Source organism: Schistocerca piceifrons, chromosome 3, assembly GCF_021461385.2.
Source record: "Schistocerca piceifrons isolate TAMUIC-IGC-003096 chromosome 3, iqSchPice1.1, whole genome shotgun sequence".
Classification (NCBI taxonomy): Eukaryota; Metazoa; Arthropoda; class Insecta; order Orthoptera; family Acrididae; genus Schistocerca; species Schistocerca piceifrons.
Window position 1 is genome coordinate 712,224,567 of NC_060140.1, and position 17,749 is coordinate 712,242,315.

A 17,749-nucleotide genomic window follows, 5' to 3' on the forward strand; every position below is an offset into this window, starting at 1 on the left:
GAGTGCGAGTTTTGTTAGCATATTTTAGCTTACCTGTGACTGCAGCTCAGCTTGGTACGTACTAAATTTTACTATTGTTAATAGTTCAGAATCATTTAATTCAAGTTCAAAGTTAAATCTCTTGTTTCTAAATTGCGTAGAGTCAAGTTGCTTTTGAAATGATTGTTGAGGTAGTCCAAGACTAACCGTATTTTACTGGATTTCGATGTGCTTCAGAAAGAAAGCTCACTATTAACTTCAGTCACTAAATTAATTTTCGATTTTCCGGTTTTATTAATTCTTTTGCTAAATTAAGTCAGAGTGTAGCGAAATTTATTACTTCTGACAAACTTTCAGTTTTCACACTACACGTGTCAACCTTCAGTTGCCACGCTTCTAGTGCTAATTATATGTGTAATAACCTTTCTTTTTCAGTTACTATAGTAATTGTCCTTAGGACTGGCGACCGTGATTTCCCCCAAATCTCAAATATCTAATTACCGCTAGTTAATTGTTAACGTAACGGCCGCACATTTACTTTCTTTATTAACTTTACCCCTTTTCAAAATTGATTTCCACCAGTTTCATTTGCATTTTTCCTTTCATTTAGATGTAATTCTTTCCTCCCTCTTTACCGATAGATTAACTTCGGTGACGATTGCTTTTCCCAAATTTCCATTAGGTACACGCGGTTTAATTTCTCACTGTCATTAAGGTCGATAAGTGAGGGGGGAGGTTACAATGTCCTTAGGTTAGTTAGGTTTAAGTAGTTCTAAGTTCTAGGGGACTCATGACCTCAGATGTCAAGTCCTATAGTGCCATTTGCACCATTTTGAACTTATTAAACTAATGGTTTTGTGATACTGAAACCTGTCACCACTTGTCTTCGTTTTTATTAGGATTGTTACATTCTTGTTGAAAGTGAATACACACTATCGATTGGACAGAAAGTCAAAGGTGACTCTCTAAATACAGCAACAGACATTACAGCCGGAATTAGAAGAAATTGATCACGTCAGGTCGGCACCATTTCCATGAGACGACGGAAATTCCGTTTGAAACGGATTTTCCATAATAAATGTATCAACAGCGTTCAATAACAGAGAGCGGCTGCAAGCTGAGGCACGTAATCTTCATGTTCGAGCTAGCGACTTGTCGACGATAGGGTGACAGGAGATACCCACTTGAGTGGAATCGTGAAGAAGGTGATAAAAGGTGGGTACGAGTGGGGTGTATAAGCAGTGGTTGGACGCACCCAGAGCCCGGGGGCCACAACACGAGACGCGGGGCTGGGCAGCCGCCCGCAGGGGGCACGCGGTGGGAGGGTTCGCCCAGTGCCGTCGCATAATAGCCGGGGAGGCGGTATGCGAGGCGGCATCGGATACAGCACACCCGGGGGCGGGCACGTCCTCGTGTAACGCGCATGCGCGCCCGAAAATTACCGCACTCGACAGGCGGGCGGACATAAGCGCCGTGGATAGCCGGTGCGGCGCCGATCCGGGCCCACAATTACGGCGCGGACGACTCCGTTACGTGGCTCTAAGGAGAGCCGTCACAACAGCCCGCCAGAGGCCTGGGACCGACGCTTCCCAACAGCCCTGGCACACCCGAGAGCGTCCACACAACGCGTGCTCCACAGTCTCATGTCTGCTGCCGCATCAGATACAAGGAGACGCCATTAATTACTGTTTACTTTACGTCTACCGTGCTCGACGCATTGTAGTGTCAATTAGCTACGGCAAATTAGATAATACATTTTATCATAGTCGTCCACACGACACAGATAACACATGAGACACTGCCCTGACCCTCAAGAGGCAGCAGTAAAACTTTACAATTAGACTACAGAAAATGAAGCATTAAGAGCTAAAAATTGGTTCAGAAACCTTAGTAAGAGGGTGAGTAAAATGAAAACATTAAATTTGTAATAACAAATCGATATTTCGCGCCATTATCCTGTAAGTTTGTAAGCGTGCTACAAACAGCGTGCAGAATGGCCTGTAGGTGGCAGCATAGTGCAGGAACCCCTTCCTTATGAACCTTTGGAAGGCCATATAGCCTAGTATCAGTATAAAAATGGCCGCCCCACTTGCGACTTGTACCAGGAAAGAACAGCGTTCTGTTATTCGGATTTTGCCTCGTAAAGATGTGAAACCTATTGAAATTCATCGACTAATGAAGGTTCAGTGGGGTGATGCATGTTTGTCACAGCAGTAGGTCTACGGATGGAGTAGAAAGTTCGCAAATGGAGTGACTTCAGTGGAAGATGCTCCTCGTCCAGGTCAGGCACAACGAGTTGTGACTCCACAGAACATTGCAACAGTTGAAGCCATAGTGAAAGAAAACCGCCAAGTGACAATGAATGACATTGCAGCATATTTACAGATTATTCATGGATCAGCACATCGCATTGTGCATGATGTGCTCCAGTTTCACAAAGTGTCTGCAAGATGAGTGCCACGGCAGCTGACTCCTGAAATGAGAGAATGACGTGTTGATGCTTGTGAAGAGCTTCTTCGACGCTTTGAACGAGAAGGTGACGGCTTCCTTGCAAGAATCGTTACTGGGGACCAAACCTGGGTTCACTTCCACCAACTGGAAACGAATACAGCTAGCAAGGTTTGGCGCCATTCCTCACCACCAAAACCAAAGAAGTTTCGAACAGAACAATCAGCAGGGAAGGTTATGCTGACTCTCTTTTGGGAAGAAAAAGGCGTCATTTTGGAGCATTACATGCCCAGAGGGACCACTGTCACCATTTTCAAATAACTTCCGGGAATTCAGCCACGTAACACTTTCAGCGACCGCCGATATTTCGGCGGGAGAACACCCCGCCATTTTCAAGGCAAACTGCAACGGACAGGCGGCGTACATGCAAATTTAAAACCTCGGTTCTCCGACAGAAGCAGCAAAGATAACACGCATACACACACACACACTGAACACTAGTGCCACCAAAGATGACCAAAGTCAGAGCTATCGATAGTGAGACTATGAATTCGCTGGTGAGGCAGCATTGACTCTGTTCCTCTGTTTTTTGACAAGGGAGAGAGCCGGATTCCAAACAGAGTTTAAACAGAAACCTCCATCCCTGTTAACGAGGTTGCTCGCTAATTTAATCTCAACTGTCTCCCTAATGACTCTGTCCCAATAGCTGGACGTGCATGCCAATATCTCGGTGTTATTATATAACATGGGGTGACCAGTATCCAAGCAATGTTCGGCAATAGCAGATCTATTTGGCTGCTGTAATCGTGTGTGCCGTGTATGCTCAGTACATCTGTCCTCCACGGTCCTAATAGTTTGACCAATATATGCCATGCCGCAGCTACAAGGAATACGATATACACCCGCCTTACGCAGTCCAAGATCATCCTTAACGGAACTCAAAACTGCTCTAATTTTAGATGGAGGTCGGAAAACACATTTCACATCGTATTTCCGTAAAATACGACCGATCTTATTGGACGTGTTTCCTACGTAAGGCAAAAAGGCAGTAGACTTAGGTGTTGACTCAGAATTATCATCAATCACCTGATGTACAGTTGGTCGATAGCGCAACTCACGTTCAATCTGTCTATCACTATAACCATTTTGACGAAAAGTAACTTGAAGATGGGACAGCTCACTATCGATAGCTCTGACTTTGGTCATCTTTGGTGGCACTAGTGTTCAGTGCGTGTGTGTGTGTTATCTTTCCTGCTTCTGTCGGAGAACCGAGGTTTTAAATTTGCATGTACGCCGCCTGTCCGTTGCAGTTTGCCTTGGAAATGGCGGGGTGTTCTCCCGCCGAAATATCGGCGGTCGCTGAAAGTGTTACCTGGCTGAATTCCCGGAAGTTATTTGAAAGTTGTATACGCCAGGAGAAACTCAGGTCTCACATTGTTTACCTCTACGGGGAGGAAATGTATCGGTGTTTACGGAAGTTGGATAAACTTCGTAGCTGTCGAGTTAGACTGCAATGTGCTTTGTCGTTTTTATTGAGGTGCCGTGATGAAAATCATGTCCCATCATTTGCTAAGGTTGTGCACCATATTAATTCTCCTGCCGCCAATCGTATCAAGCAACGTGCTGGCTTGGCTCTTGTTCGCGAAAGGATTCGTTTTACTCGTCGACGTTTGGATTCTGTTTCCAAAGAATTGTATCGTTTTCATTTAATGGTTGCATCTGAAGTGTCTGATTTCACTTGGGATTGGTTGGACGGTGCCTCATGGACCCAAGCTGACTGGGAGTACAACTCCGTTACTGTACGGCATTTGGCAAAGTTTGAACGTTTCCATCGCGCGGAGTCGGATGTTATATCTCGACGTTCTGTGATAAATCACACAGAGAAATCTTTTGACGACGCAACCTTATCCGTGCTAGGGAAGGGTTTAAATTTTGCACCCACTCCGAAGAATTTGCCGGTAGTTGATTTTATTAGTTCAATTGAACAGGCAGTTTGCAAACTACCTCCTGACGCTGCAGAGGAAGTTAGGAGGGAGGCATGCCGTGTTTTGACTTGGGCTCGTCCACCCAAGAGTAATGTAACAGCAGCAGAGAGGGCTGCTTTACGCTCTCTCAAAGTTGATCCCAGTATTGTTATTTTACCTGCTGACAAGAGCAATGCCACCGTTGTTTTAAATAAACATGATTATGTACAAAAGATGCAACGTTTACTATCTGATTCAGCGTATCGCAGAATCGATGCTGACCCCACGAAAAGTGTTGAGAGAAAGACCAACAGCCTCCTGAAGAAAAGTGGTTTGTCGCAGGACACAATAAAGAGGCTTAACACCTATAGTGCCGTTCCCCCTAGGTTATATGGCCTTCCAAAGGTTCATAAGGAAGGGGTTCCTTTCCGTCCTATAGTGAGTAACATCGGCGCTCCGACATATCGTGTATCCAAGCATCTTGCTTCTCTGTTGAGTCCACAAGTAGGACGGTGTGAACATCATATCAGGAACTCAGCTGATTTTTTACGTCGTTTGGAGGGACTGAGGCTGAATGACCGATATTTTAGTGAGTTTCGATGTGGTCTCTCTCTTCACTCGTGTTCCTCTGTCTGATTCGTTGCGGTTAATTGAAGCCAGGTTTGGTGCTGATTTAACTAATCTCTTTAGGCATGTGTTGACATCCACTTACTTTTTATTTAATGACCAGTATTACAAGTAGACAGATGGAGATGCGATGGGTAGTCCGTTGTCTCCTGTGATCGCAAATTTATTTATGGAAGACTTCGAGGAACGTGCATTGGAGTCGGCGCCTTTAAAACCCGCCTGTTTCTTTAGATACGTTGACGATACCTTCGTTGTTTGGCCTCACGGTAGGGGGAATTTGAATGTCTTTCTAGAACATCTGAACTCTATCCACCCGAATTCGTTTTACGATGGAGGTGGAAGAGGATGGTTGCCTTCCCTTTCTCGACGTGTTGGTTAGGAGGAAGGATGATGGATCATTGGGACGTGCAGTCTACAGGAAACGTACTCACACCGACTTGTACTTACAAGCTAATAGTTGTCACTATTCGGCTCAGCGTGAAGGGGTACTTCGTACCTTGGTACACAGGGCACATGTCGTTTCTGACGCTGAGACTTTGCCAGCTGAGCTGTCCCATCTTGAAGTTACATTTCGTCAAAATGGTTATAGTGATAGACAGATTGAACGTGCGTTGCGCTATCGACCAACTGTACATCGGGTGATTGATGATAATTCTGAGTCAACACCTAAGTCTACTGCCTTTTTGCCTTACGTAGGAAACACGTCCAATAAGATCGGTCGTATTTTACGGAAATACGATGTGAAATGTGTTTTCCGATCTCCATCTAAAATTAGAGCAGTTTTGAGTTCCGTTAAGGATGATCTTGGGCTGCGTAAGGCGGGTGTATATCGTATTCCTTGTAGCTGCGGCGTGGCATATATTGGTCAAACTATCAGGACCGTGGAGGACAGATGTACTGAGCATAAACGGCACACACGATTACAGCAGCCAAATAGATCTGCTATTGCCGAACATTGCTTGGATACTGGTCAACCCATGTTATATAATAACACCGAGATATTGGCATGCACGTCCAGCTATTGGGACAGTGTCAGTAGGGAGGCAGTTGAGATTAAATTAGCGAGCAACCTCGTTAACAGGGATGGAGGTTTCTGTTTAAGCTCTGTTTGGAATCCGGCTCTCTCCCTTGTCAAAAAACAGAGGAACAGAGTCAATGCTGCCTCACCTGCGAATTCATAGTCTCACTATCGATAGCTCTGACTTTGGTCATCTTTGGTGGCGCTAGTGTTCAGTGTGTGTGTGTGTGTGTGTGTGTGTTATCTTTCCTGCTTCTGTCGGAGAACCGAGGTTTTAAATTTGCATGTACGCCGCCTGTCCGTTGCAGTTTGCCTTGAAAATGGCGGGGTGTTCTCCCGCCGAAATATCGGCAGTCGCTGAAAGTGTTACCTGCCTGAATTCCTGGAAGTTATTTGAAAGTTGTATACGCCAGGAGAAACTCAGGTCTCACACTGTCACCAGTTCATCATACACAGATCTAAAACATCATCTGCGGCCTGCAATCAAATCAAAGCGACGTGGAATTCTGTCAGCAGGTGTCCTTTTGCAACTTGACTATGCAAGGCCCCACACTCCCAGTACAACAGTTGCAACAATCACACACCTGCATTTTGAGTGTCTTCCTCATGCACCATACTCACCAGATCTTGCCCCAAGTGATTTCCATACGTTTGGACCACTCAAAGACGCTATGGGAGGAAAGAAGTTCCGTTCTGATGAAGAGGTAAGCCCCACAGTGCATGAGTCGTTGCGCGGACTACCAAAAGAATTTTTTTCTAAAGGAATTTATGCACTTTGTAAGAGCTGTAGGACTTGCATTGAGCGTGGGGGAGATTATGTTGAAAAGTGATACAGCTTTGTACCCCTTCTGCACAATATATAATATTCAAAAAATATTTAAGGTATTCATTTGACTCACCCTCGTAATTAATGAGTGGACCAATTTACAGTAGCAGGTGAATAAGATACCCAGCCAGTTGCCATATGTGCTGGTGTAAGCTGCCTCCAGCACACAGGCCGATAAAGAGGTTGCGAGAAGATCGACAGACGGCACCGGAACCAGCTAACCTATCAGGACAGAGGCTAAAGACAAACTCACAAGAAACGCGCCGCAACGCCCTCTCGGCCGCCAGTAGTTAGATCGCCGCCGGAGACCAGAGGGCCTACCCAGTCAGTCATCCAGTGAGTCAACGAGTCGAGTCATCAGTCACAGCCCGGTGGAATCATAGTCGTGGTTAGTTTAGCCTCTAGCTCAGAGTCAGTCAGTACCTAGCCACCAGTGTAGTGTACACAGCGGACTTGTACTTCACCAGCAGTGAGGCTAACGTGGACTATTACAAAAGAGCTTGTACCACAACACCTGGACTATCTTAAGTAGCCCTCTTTTTCCGTTAATAAAGAACCCTGTTAATACAAGCGTGCAGTTCTGTTGTAAAAAGAAGATACTGGCCACCAACAACATCCTCTCCTTGCTTCCCATGGTACAAGCCTACAGTGACGAGAAAACGCAAAACAATAAATGGTGGTTTTCAATTAACCTTAATCATGGTTTCAATGGATTTAGGCTCATCTTCTTCAGAAGAGAGAAAAACCTGCTTACAGCGTGACAGCATAAATTACAATTAAAACATCATGGGCCAATATTACGTGTCATACATAAACTACTACCAACAACAAGAACAGGCAGACGCCCTCTCATCCTTCCACTTAGGGTCAGAGAGAAGGGCGCTGGTTCACAAAACGTTTTTCCTGGGCCAGCGGCAGTCCACCGCGAAGGCAGCCAGTTGGCGGAAAGTGGGTGGACGAAGCTGCTGTAAGATTATCATTTGTGCAAACAGTAGGAATGTCATAAAACTCTGTGCATTCTTATGTTAGAAGCTGGGATGATACGGACTGAGCGGTGCTGCACGTGTGTAGTGGAGACAAGACTGCAAATCCCCTGATGCCAAGAAGTCACCAGGTTCTTTTAGCGAGCAAAAACATATATTTCATGGACATAATTGTCTGGAAAGCTTAGCAGCACTCTTTTAGAAGCTGGAAATGGTCGACCTGGGAAGATTAGATCTTTCTGTAAATGGGAGACTGTTGTCCCATCAAGGTAGCTATTTTTTGCCAAAACATGGCCGTTCTTACTGTAGTGTTGGCAGAAGAGCCAACACTGTTTTTCTTGAGGAGGCCGAAATGCACGCGTTTAATTACACGCTGACTGGCGTGAGGTCTGGAACAGGACAATATCTTGAGAATTGCAAATAAAGTACGTAGTTGATATAATACTTAACTTTAATCCACAATTGTAGAACATCTCTCTTGATGATACATGCTTCATATAATAAATATCAATTGAATACGGCGCCTTGCTTGGTCGTAGCAAATGAAGCTGAAGGCTATGCTAACTATCGTCTCGGCAAATGAGAGCGTATTTGTCAGTGAACCATTGCTATGAACGTCGGCTGTACAACTGGGGCGAGTGCTAGGACGTCTCTCTAGACCTGCCGTGTGGTGGCGCTCGGTCTGCAATTACTGACAGTGGCGACACGCGGGTCCGGCGTATACTAATGGACCGCGGCCGATTTAAAGGCTACCACCTAGCAAGTGTGGTGTCTGGCGGTGACACCACACTTACTATGAGAACGATGCCTCCCTAGTCTAAAATCTTCTTTTTTAAAGTAGAGGCTTGCCCCCTCCCCGGCGTAGGAACCCCAGTGCTGTGTATGGATTGACTACCAGGTCAGCAAAACAGTCAAGAGGGGAGATTCATTGAGCAGAGGACAGTTCAATTGGTTTTTGTAATGTGGGGACGGATTAGTTTTCGCTAATTCGGCTCCCGTATCGAGACTTGATAGAAAGCGCTTGTGATTCTTGGTCTTCTTCGTTTTCTGTTCCTCCTCTGATGGGGAACTTGGAAGTCTTTCTCCAGTAGGTGAGACTTGTAATCTGTACCTTTTGGTGGACTAAGAGTCAGTTGCAATCTGTGCCGAAGGTTGAACTGCATATCATCCCGGACATATCGCGTATCATGAGGGTGAGCTTATTTGTCATGAGCCAGCCGTCTGACGTTTGACAATTCTAGCATGCGCCGTCGTGCCTGTGAGTAAAACTGGTTTGGCCAGACCAGCGAACGGGCGCACCTCACGCTGAAATCTGCCGGGATTACAGGGATCTTATAGGGAAGCTTCCAGCGCTCTGGTAATAAGAACGCCAGACCGCGTAGTTGGCAAATTTTCGTGGACGCGTCAGAACATTACAACTGCCGCAGCGCACCAGTCCTCGTCCACAGCGCGCCGTTTTCTGCTGCCGCCTGAATCGAGGTGAGAGCGTAAAGTATTTCTGCACCGGCTTATGGTCTTTAAATGATATTCGCAACGCCCTGTCCTCAGATGGACCACAGTTTTTGGTATAGTTTATACCATTTAAATAGAACTGATCCTCACAGTGGATTTATGTAAACAAAGTCAGATTGCGTTGAAAAAGGGAGTAATTAGGAAGAATTTTGTATGGTTCAAATGGCTCTGAGCACTATGGGACTCAACTTCTGAGGTCATTAGTCCCCTAGAACTTAGAACTAGTTAAACCAAACTAACCTAAGGATATCACACACATCCATGCCCGAGGCAGGATTCGAACCTGCGACCGTAGCGGTCTCGCGGTTCCAGACTGCAGCGCCTAGAACCGCACGACCACTTCGGCCGGCGAATTTTGTATGGTTTCCACCCCAATGAATGCTTTGCCAATCAAACACAATTCTTTTTTCTGTTTTGTGTTTTTCATTTTTGTGTAAAATACGTTAGCCAGTTAAAGTTACAGGAGGATTAATAAAATTTTTCATTATTTTGTAAACTTAAGTATGCCACTGTTCTCGTTTATATCTCTCAACTAGTCACTGTTTTTAGTTTATTTTGGTGTTACATGAGTACACCTGAAATTTAAGGTTCAATCTTATTAAATTAATTAATTTGATTGTTAATTTGCGTTCTGAAAGTGACCACATGCATAGGCAACAGAAGTGTCATTAGTAAATTCATTAATTTTTATATAAAAATTAAGGGTGTAGCTGAAGGTTATTGAGATGATAATACTTTGGTTTACGTAAAAATAATAACATTTAGCGTCGCTCAGACATGCATTTTATGATTAAAGCAAGCAGTCCGTTAATAAAGCCATCTAACATCTCCACATGAAAAATTGTCGGAAACGATCTGCACATCCATTTTTAAAAGTTAAGGCCCCTAAAAAGGGTTCAAATGGCTCTGAGCACTATGCGACTTAACTTCTGAGGTCATCAGTCGTCTAGAACTTAGAACTAATTAAACCTAACTAACCTAAGAACATCACATACATCCATGCCCGAGGCAGGATTCGAACCTGCGACCGTAGCGGTAGCTCGGTTCCAGACTGTAGCGCCTAGAACCGCACGGCCACTCCGGCCGGTTAAAGCCCCTAAAATCAAGGGTTTGTCACACCAGTAAAATCAATCACATGAAGTGTCACACCGTTTTAAGAGCTACGTGCTGACTGAAATAGAGTGGAGAGCGTGAGTACCGTGAAAGCAGATCCTGGGGTATATGCGGCGATAAAAATGTGCGCTTAGCTTCATAAACAGCCAATACTCATAAGCGCATTGAATTTGCTAACAGAATTACAGAAATAAACCAGGCGGATAAATGAATGTAGAATAAAACGTTGAAAAAGACAAATACAAAATAAAATATACTAACGTACGTTAAGACCTTATAGGACCATCAGCACATTATCGTAAGAAAAAAGAGATATCTATGATTAAGTACGTTATTACAAGCATAATGACAAAAACAAATTAATGTGACCTCCAGTACATCATCGTACGTATAGTAATAATGCCAGTGCACAAGCACGCTATTGAACGTTATGACAGGAAGGAGCAAATGTTCATACGTGTCTGTATAGTGACAAACGTAACAAGAGTGGGTGGAATTAATATATCATAAACATGAACTGACAAGCGAAATTGTATGCACAAAAATTGTATAATAGAATTTTGAGGAAATGAAAGACTCGCAAAGGCTAGCAGTAGTCGTATAAAGTTTTTTTTTTTTTTGGGGGGGGGGGGGGAGGGGGCGTTGAAGCTATCGAAAACTTGTCTACAGTAGAGCTGCAGCTGGCTGCGTAGTAAATTACCGTTTGTGCGCTCAAGATACTTGTAGATTTCTAATTCTTCCCAAAAGTCCATCCTACGTCCAATGACTTCTCTGTGAAGTATCGTTGGATGTTTCAAATTTTTCGGAGTGTGGTTGGCAATCAGTTGTTGTTCAAGAAACGTAGAGCTATGTATGTCTGCTCCTTTCTTTCCTAACAGATGCTTTTAATATCTTGTCCTGACAGCTGTGCCTGTTTGGCCATTGTAGTGGCAGATCACTTTTATGTGTGACACGACGACGGCCTAAAATTGTAAGTAGATAATTATGACAAACAGCTTGGTCAACCAAACCATTTTGACAACTCAGTACAGAGAATTTTATTCATCAGTTGTCATCGTTGGTGCCTTAATATATACCCACTTCAGTGTGTAAGCGTTTATTTCCCCTCTGCGTCTAACTGTATTCTCGCAAACACATTACCTAATTTAGTACTTGATGTTTTTTTGCATGTTCGTAGCTGCACTGGGAAGTGGACTACGCCTGTCAGTATAGACTTTCCTTTTGCCCCTATACGTCCACATCTCAGTATCTGACCTGCTGCCCAGGGAAAATAAAATTTAAACGCTTTTTCGTGCTACGCCTTCTTGGTGGTGCTAACCGAACTAAAAATATACTATTGGTAATAGCTACAATTATTAGTCTGCAAATGAAATAAATACAGGTGTAATGGTGTTCAATATAATGTCTTCAGTCATCACCAGAAACATCTGTACTTACACTCCCGAAGCCCTGTATAGGAAGTGGTTGATGGGCAGTGAAACCACGAGTAGATGACAGGGCTTTCGACTCCAGACCTCATCACAGGGCGTGAAGGTCGCCGGCTTGGCTACTCTGCATAGCAGGATAGATTACCATCTGTGATAGATTTGACGACAGAGTACAATGCTGGTACCGGGGCAAGTGCTGTGGAACATAAAGTTCTGCGGACATTGTGGTACTTGGGGCTCCACAGTGGACTGCAGCTATGGGTTGCCATGTTTGCCCAACGACATCGTCAAATACGATTCCAGCGGGCACTGGATTATCGAGACTGGACCGTGTTGTCTGGCTGGATGAATCACATTTCTTGTTACAACAGATAATTGATCATGTTCAGATACGCAGTCATCCAGGCTGTCTACTATAATGTGTTAATTTTTTTACCACTGAACTTCTCATTTTTATCTCAAGTTTTAGAAATGGCAAACTTCGTGATTTTTGTATACTGTGTGTGTGTGTGTGTGTGTGTGTGTGTGTGTGTGTGTGTGAGAGAGAGAGAGAGAGAGAGAGAGAGAGAGAGAGAAACAGACAGAGACACGGAGAGTGGGGTGGGAACATGTTTTAGAACATTTTTATATTTCAAATCGTGTTGAATTTTTATTATCATACTTTTTATATCCACACTTATATAAATTTATACCGACGATAAAGGCATTGCTGCCGAGCTCCCAAATCAGTACATCATATAATCTGGTCAATCCTAAAAAAGTAATTTAATACTAGCCTGATGTATTTATTTTGAGAAGTAGGAGAAGGAAACTCCCTTCCAAATGTAAGCCTACATCAAAGTAACGAGAAAATATAATGCTGCGGCTATGGAAGTTGTGAAGTTTAGTTAATATCATATTAAGAAGGACGGTGATATCAGTATTAGTTTGAGAGACGTAAAAGCTCACTTCGAGTCTTTATATTTACAGTGTTAAATCCAATGTCTGCGTTTTTAATTGATGCTTGTGAGCACAGCTATCGACACACAGTGCATTTCTTCGCCTTGGCCCCGTAGAAATCGATAGACTTTGGCCGAAGGATGTACTTCACAGTAACTACCTATCAAACAAAGCTGTAGCGTAGTAACAGCCACGACGCTGTTACTGGAATAGTGGCTCTGAGCACTATGGGACTCAACTTCTAAGGTCATCAGTCCCCTAGAACTTAGAACTAATTTAACCTAACTAACTTAAGGACATCACACACAGGATTCGAACCTGCGACCGTAGCGGTCGCGCGGTTCCAGACTGTAGCGCCTATAACCGCTCGGTCACCCCGGCCGGCTACTGGAACAGTAGAACACATTAAACGACACTCAGCCTTTGAAAAGCAAATTAAGATCAGGTTAAGTGAAATTTTTTATGATAACTGCGTCCGCATGTAGTATGTAATCCGATATGTGTTTGGTATGAAAACGACGCTTATCATTCCATTTCCCTCTAATGAATGCAGTTTATTTGTGCAGTACGGCTTACTATTTTGAGTAAATTGTTTTCGTTTACATTGACCGCTGTTTATTTCGAGTAAATCTGTTCCGTCATCGCGGTTGTGGACAAATGAAATGAAAATTAACAGATACATTTAATGTTACAGGTAGATTACAGTTCCCTATAATTTCTGCACAATAGTGGTTTGGCGAAAGGGGAAGTAGTTTACCGCCATATTTCCAGTCAGGTCGTTGGGCCTAATGTATTGGTTTCTTTTCTCTGTGTTGAGGCTATGTTTCTTGTAGAAATATACTACGTAAGAGATTAAATATTTGTCAGTATTCGCTACGGTCGTAGGTTCGAATCCTGCCTGGGGCATGGATGTGTGTGACGTCCTTAGGTTGGTTAGGTTTAATTAGTTCTATGTTCTAGGCGACTGATGACCACAGAAGTTAAGTCGCATAGTGCTCAGAGCCTTTTGAACCATTTGTCAGTATTCTGGCTGTTTCCCTGTCAGTTTTCGATAACGCCTACCATCTGTCGTGTGCATTTTTTTAGTTCATTTATAACTAATTTATTTCCACATTACTTACTTTGCATTCTTGTAAGGTGGTCGTGCCACTTTGATTTTTGTGTGATACCGATGTGCACATCGGAGAGAGAGCAAGTTACATTACTGTCAAACAGTCTTTGGTCTTGCGTGGCACAGTCTTCGCCTCTGCGCAGTCTGATACATTCTTAGTTGAAGTGTGGTAGGTGATGCACATATTCTGTAGTGTTGTGTAAAGTTCCATATATATTTTTAGCTACCAGTGATTTCGTTCTATGTTTGTACTTCGGGGCTCAGGTTTTCTTATAAATTTGGTCCTATTTTTTCCGTTTCCTGACCTTCTTCTGTTTCTTCAGTAACGCGTTAGGTAAAGGAACTCGAAAGAAAACTGATAAAAGAAAATGAACAAACCGATGGGTTGTTATTTATCAGAGGGTTCTGAATCTGTAATCAGATTGCTTTATTCGTGATTATTAGGATTTCCTTTCTTTGCTAAGCATAGTATTGTTCAGACCTTCGTTGTGTGGGTTTGTGTGTTTTGTGCGTGTGTGTTTGTATGTGTATGTGTGTGTGTGTGTGTGTGTGTGTGTGTGTGTGTGTGTGTGTGTGTGTGTGAGAGAGAGAGAGAGAGAGAGAGAGAGAGAGAGAGAGAGAGAGAGAGAGCGAGAGAGAGAGATTCACGCGAAGTTTTACCGTCTTTTGAAAGGTATGTTTCATTCTAAAATCGCTGTCTTGCAACATCATTTCATAGGAATAGTTACACTCCCCATCCCACTGTTTAAAAGTTTATCATTACGCATTACCACATTGCCCCATACACAATAGTTTGGAAATTTTATTTAGAAATAGAAATCTATTTTAGGCTCTGCCTGCTTGCTGTTTGCTGTTGTGCTTTCGAGAAATCTGCAACAATGTTGTCAAGACACATCGTAAGTAGAAAGTTTGATTAGGCCCAGGTAGTTATTTTACTTCAGTTGTACATCTAATATAAAGAGAAGTTGTATTCAGATCAGTTATAGTTCAGTTCAAAATAGTTTGTATTTAGCCACAGGTTAGCATGAAAGTTTAAGTTGGATAACAGTTTGTGGGGACATAGTTTTGGTAATACGTAGACTTGTTATAGAATGACAGGTAAATCTGGGCTTAAGTTCAGACGGAAACAAATATAGTGGGGAGGTTACAAATTGTAACATCTGTTTGCACTAAATCTTTTCACTCCTTGGAAATTAAATTATCTCTTATGAATATTTTAGCAGATACTCTACGAACACACACCTTTTTCTCTTAAAGACTGTGCATATACGACTTGCTACAGCCACTCTTTCCTTGTAACTCACATGGTGCACGTCTCACTTTTCGACAGTATTGTGAACATAATACTTTGGCTTTGTAACGCTGCGTGGCGGAGCGTACGTATGTGCACCCGATCTAGCCTGCAAACAAAGAAAGAAAATCCTAATAATCACGAATCACACAGTCTGATTACCAATTCAGAACCGTCTGATAACGAACAACCCACCGATTTGTTCATTTAATTTTATCAATTTTCTTTCGAGTTTCTTTATATCGAAAGCGTTACTGAAGAAATAGAAGATCAGAAAACAGGAAAACAACACTAACTTTATGAGAAAACCGTAGTCCCAAAGTACAAACCTAGAACGAAATCACCAGTATGGATGGAATATTACGGAACTACAATGATGAGACACGCGCCCGTTGAAAACAATACACAGAAGAACTGCAAGATAGTAAGAACTCCTAGAATGCATCTAATTTAAAACAACGAGTGTGAGAGAGAAGTGCAAGGTCCTCCAGTCATGAGACATGAATCTCAACATATTCTCTGAAGCCTTAAACAAGAAAATGCAACTGTTGTCGATGAAAATCCTCAGAATAGCTGGAAAATTTAGGTAACATGATGAAAGACCAATTATTCAGAGTAATAAATGACTTATGAAAGAGTAATCATGCCAGAAGGCTTCACACAATGATGGACCATTACCACACATTAAATAGGAAATTGTATAACACAATCAATGTTATGACATCTCTCAAAATTACTCATTAATATAGTTAAAAGCAGCATAAAGGGAAAAGTAGATAAGAGTATTGGAGGAGACCAATTTGGAAAGATGCAGAGGAAGAAGGGAAATGACATTGGTTCTGCGTGTGCAGCTGGACAGAAGAATGAGTAGAACCAACATTGCTTAGAAAAATCTTTTGACAGTGTGAACTGGGACTACCCTTTATCATTATGAAAAAATAAGACTTGAATAGAAGGACAGAAGAATGATTAACGAACTATATGAGAACCAAAGAGTAAAAATGAACATTAGTAACATAGAGGTAGAGTCCAAGATTAGAAAAGAAGTTAGACAAGGATGCCCCCTATCCCGACATCTATTTAATGTGTTCGCTGAGGAAGGTACAACATCATAAACGAAAAGGCAAAGGGAATAAAAATCAATGGTGAAAGGACACGTTCTCAGAATGAAATTTTCACTCTGTAGCGGAGTGTGCGCTGATATGAAACTTCCTAGCACATTAAAACTGTGTGCCGGACCGAGACTCGAACTCGGTTCCACAGTTTTAATCTGCCAGGAAATCTCATGTTAGGATATGTTGTATTGGATTTGCTGATGACATCATGATAGTTGCAGACTCACAAAAAGAAATGAACGGAATGTTCTTAAATCCATTAACGAATGGAAAACAAAGGTAATGGCAGTATGGAAAAGTAAAGGAGAAATGAAAGCCAATATAAAAACTGATGATAGCAGAATTGAGCTGGAGAAACAATATTGTTATCTCGGTTGTATAATCACAGAGGATGCTCCATGCTTAACGGAAGTGAAGGATAGTACTGGCAAAGCTTGCCATTAATCACTAACAAAAATATTTTAGGTTGCAAACATACGAACATAGATATCAGAAAATCTTTCGCAAAATCATTTGTATGGAGTAAATCGCTCTATGGGAATGTAAGATGAGTTTTGGGTAAATTGTAAAGGAATTGATTTGAAACTCCTGAAATGTGGATTTAGCGGAAAATGACAAGAACGAGCTGGACAGAAATAAAAACCAAACTGTTTAAGTCTTGAGGAAAGTCAAAGAAGAGAGATTATTAAAGGAAATGGAAAAGGTTTGCTGGACACATCATCAGACACAACCCCTTCATCGTTAATATTCTTCAAGCACGAATGCTGGGAAAGAAAATAAAGAGGACGGCCTAGGATGAGGCATTTGCAAGGCGTCGATAAGGGGATGGGTGAGGCAATTAAATGTAACTGAAACGATCAGCTACAGACAGCAGAGAGTGATTGCATCGACAAGGCATTAGCCTTTAGGATATATATGTACGTATGTTCCTTTACTTTTCAGATACGGTGTAACCCTTTAAAAAAGATTCAGAGAGAAAGGAGACGTTTGTAATTATTGCTTAAGTATGGAGGAAGCAAAATACGGAAATGGATTTCGGCTGCGGTCATTTTGAGTGAAGTTTTTGATATACTCAATATGGGGTCAGCCACCAAAAACTCTTCCAGCTTTAAAGGGTTCTTTTTTCTTCCACACGCAGGTTGTAAAACGGAGACTTCTCGAGGGCATACAACGAGTATGGCACGACCACAACGGCTGTCCGGGAAAGATCCTGTCACAAAGGAAGAGAGCCAAATCAAACTAATTTGATAATTCAAAAAATAAAAAAAAAATAGAAAAAAGCAGGTTCGCGTTGCTTGTAAAACTTCGAGCTTATTGATAATACTCTCATGCCGAATGGATCATTAATTAAAAATCGCAAAACATAATCGATCTGATTAAGCAACTAGATTAGTTT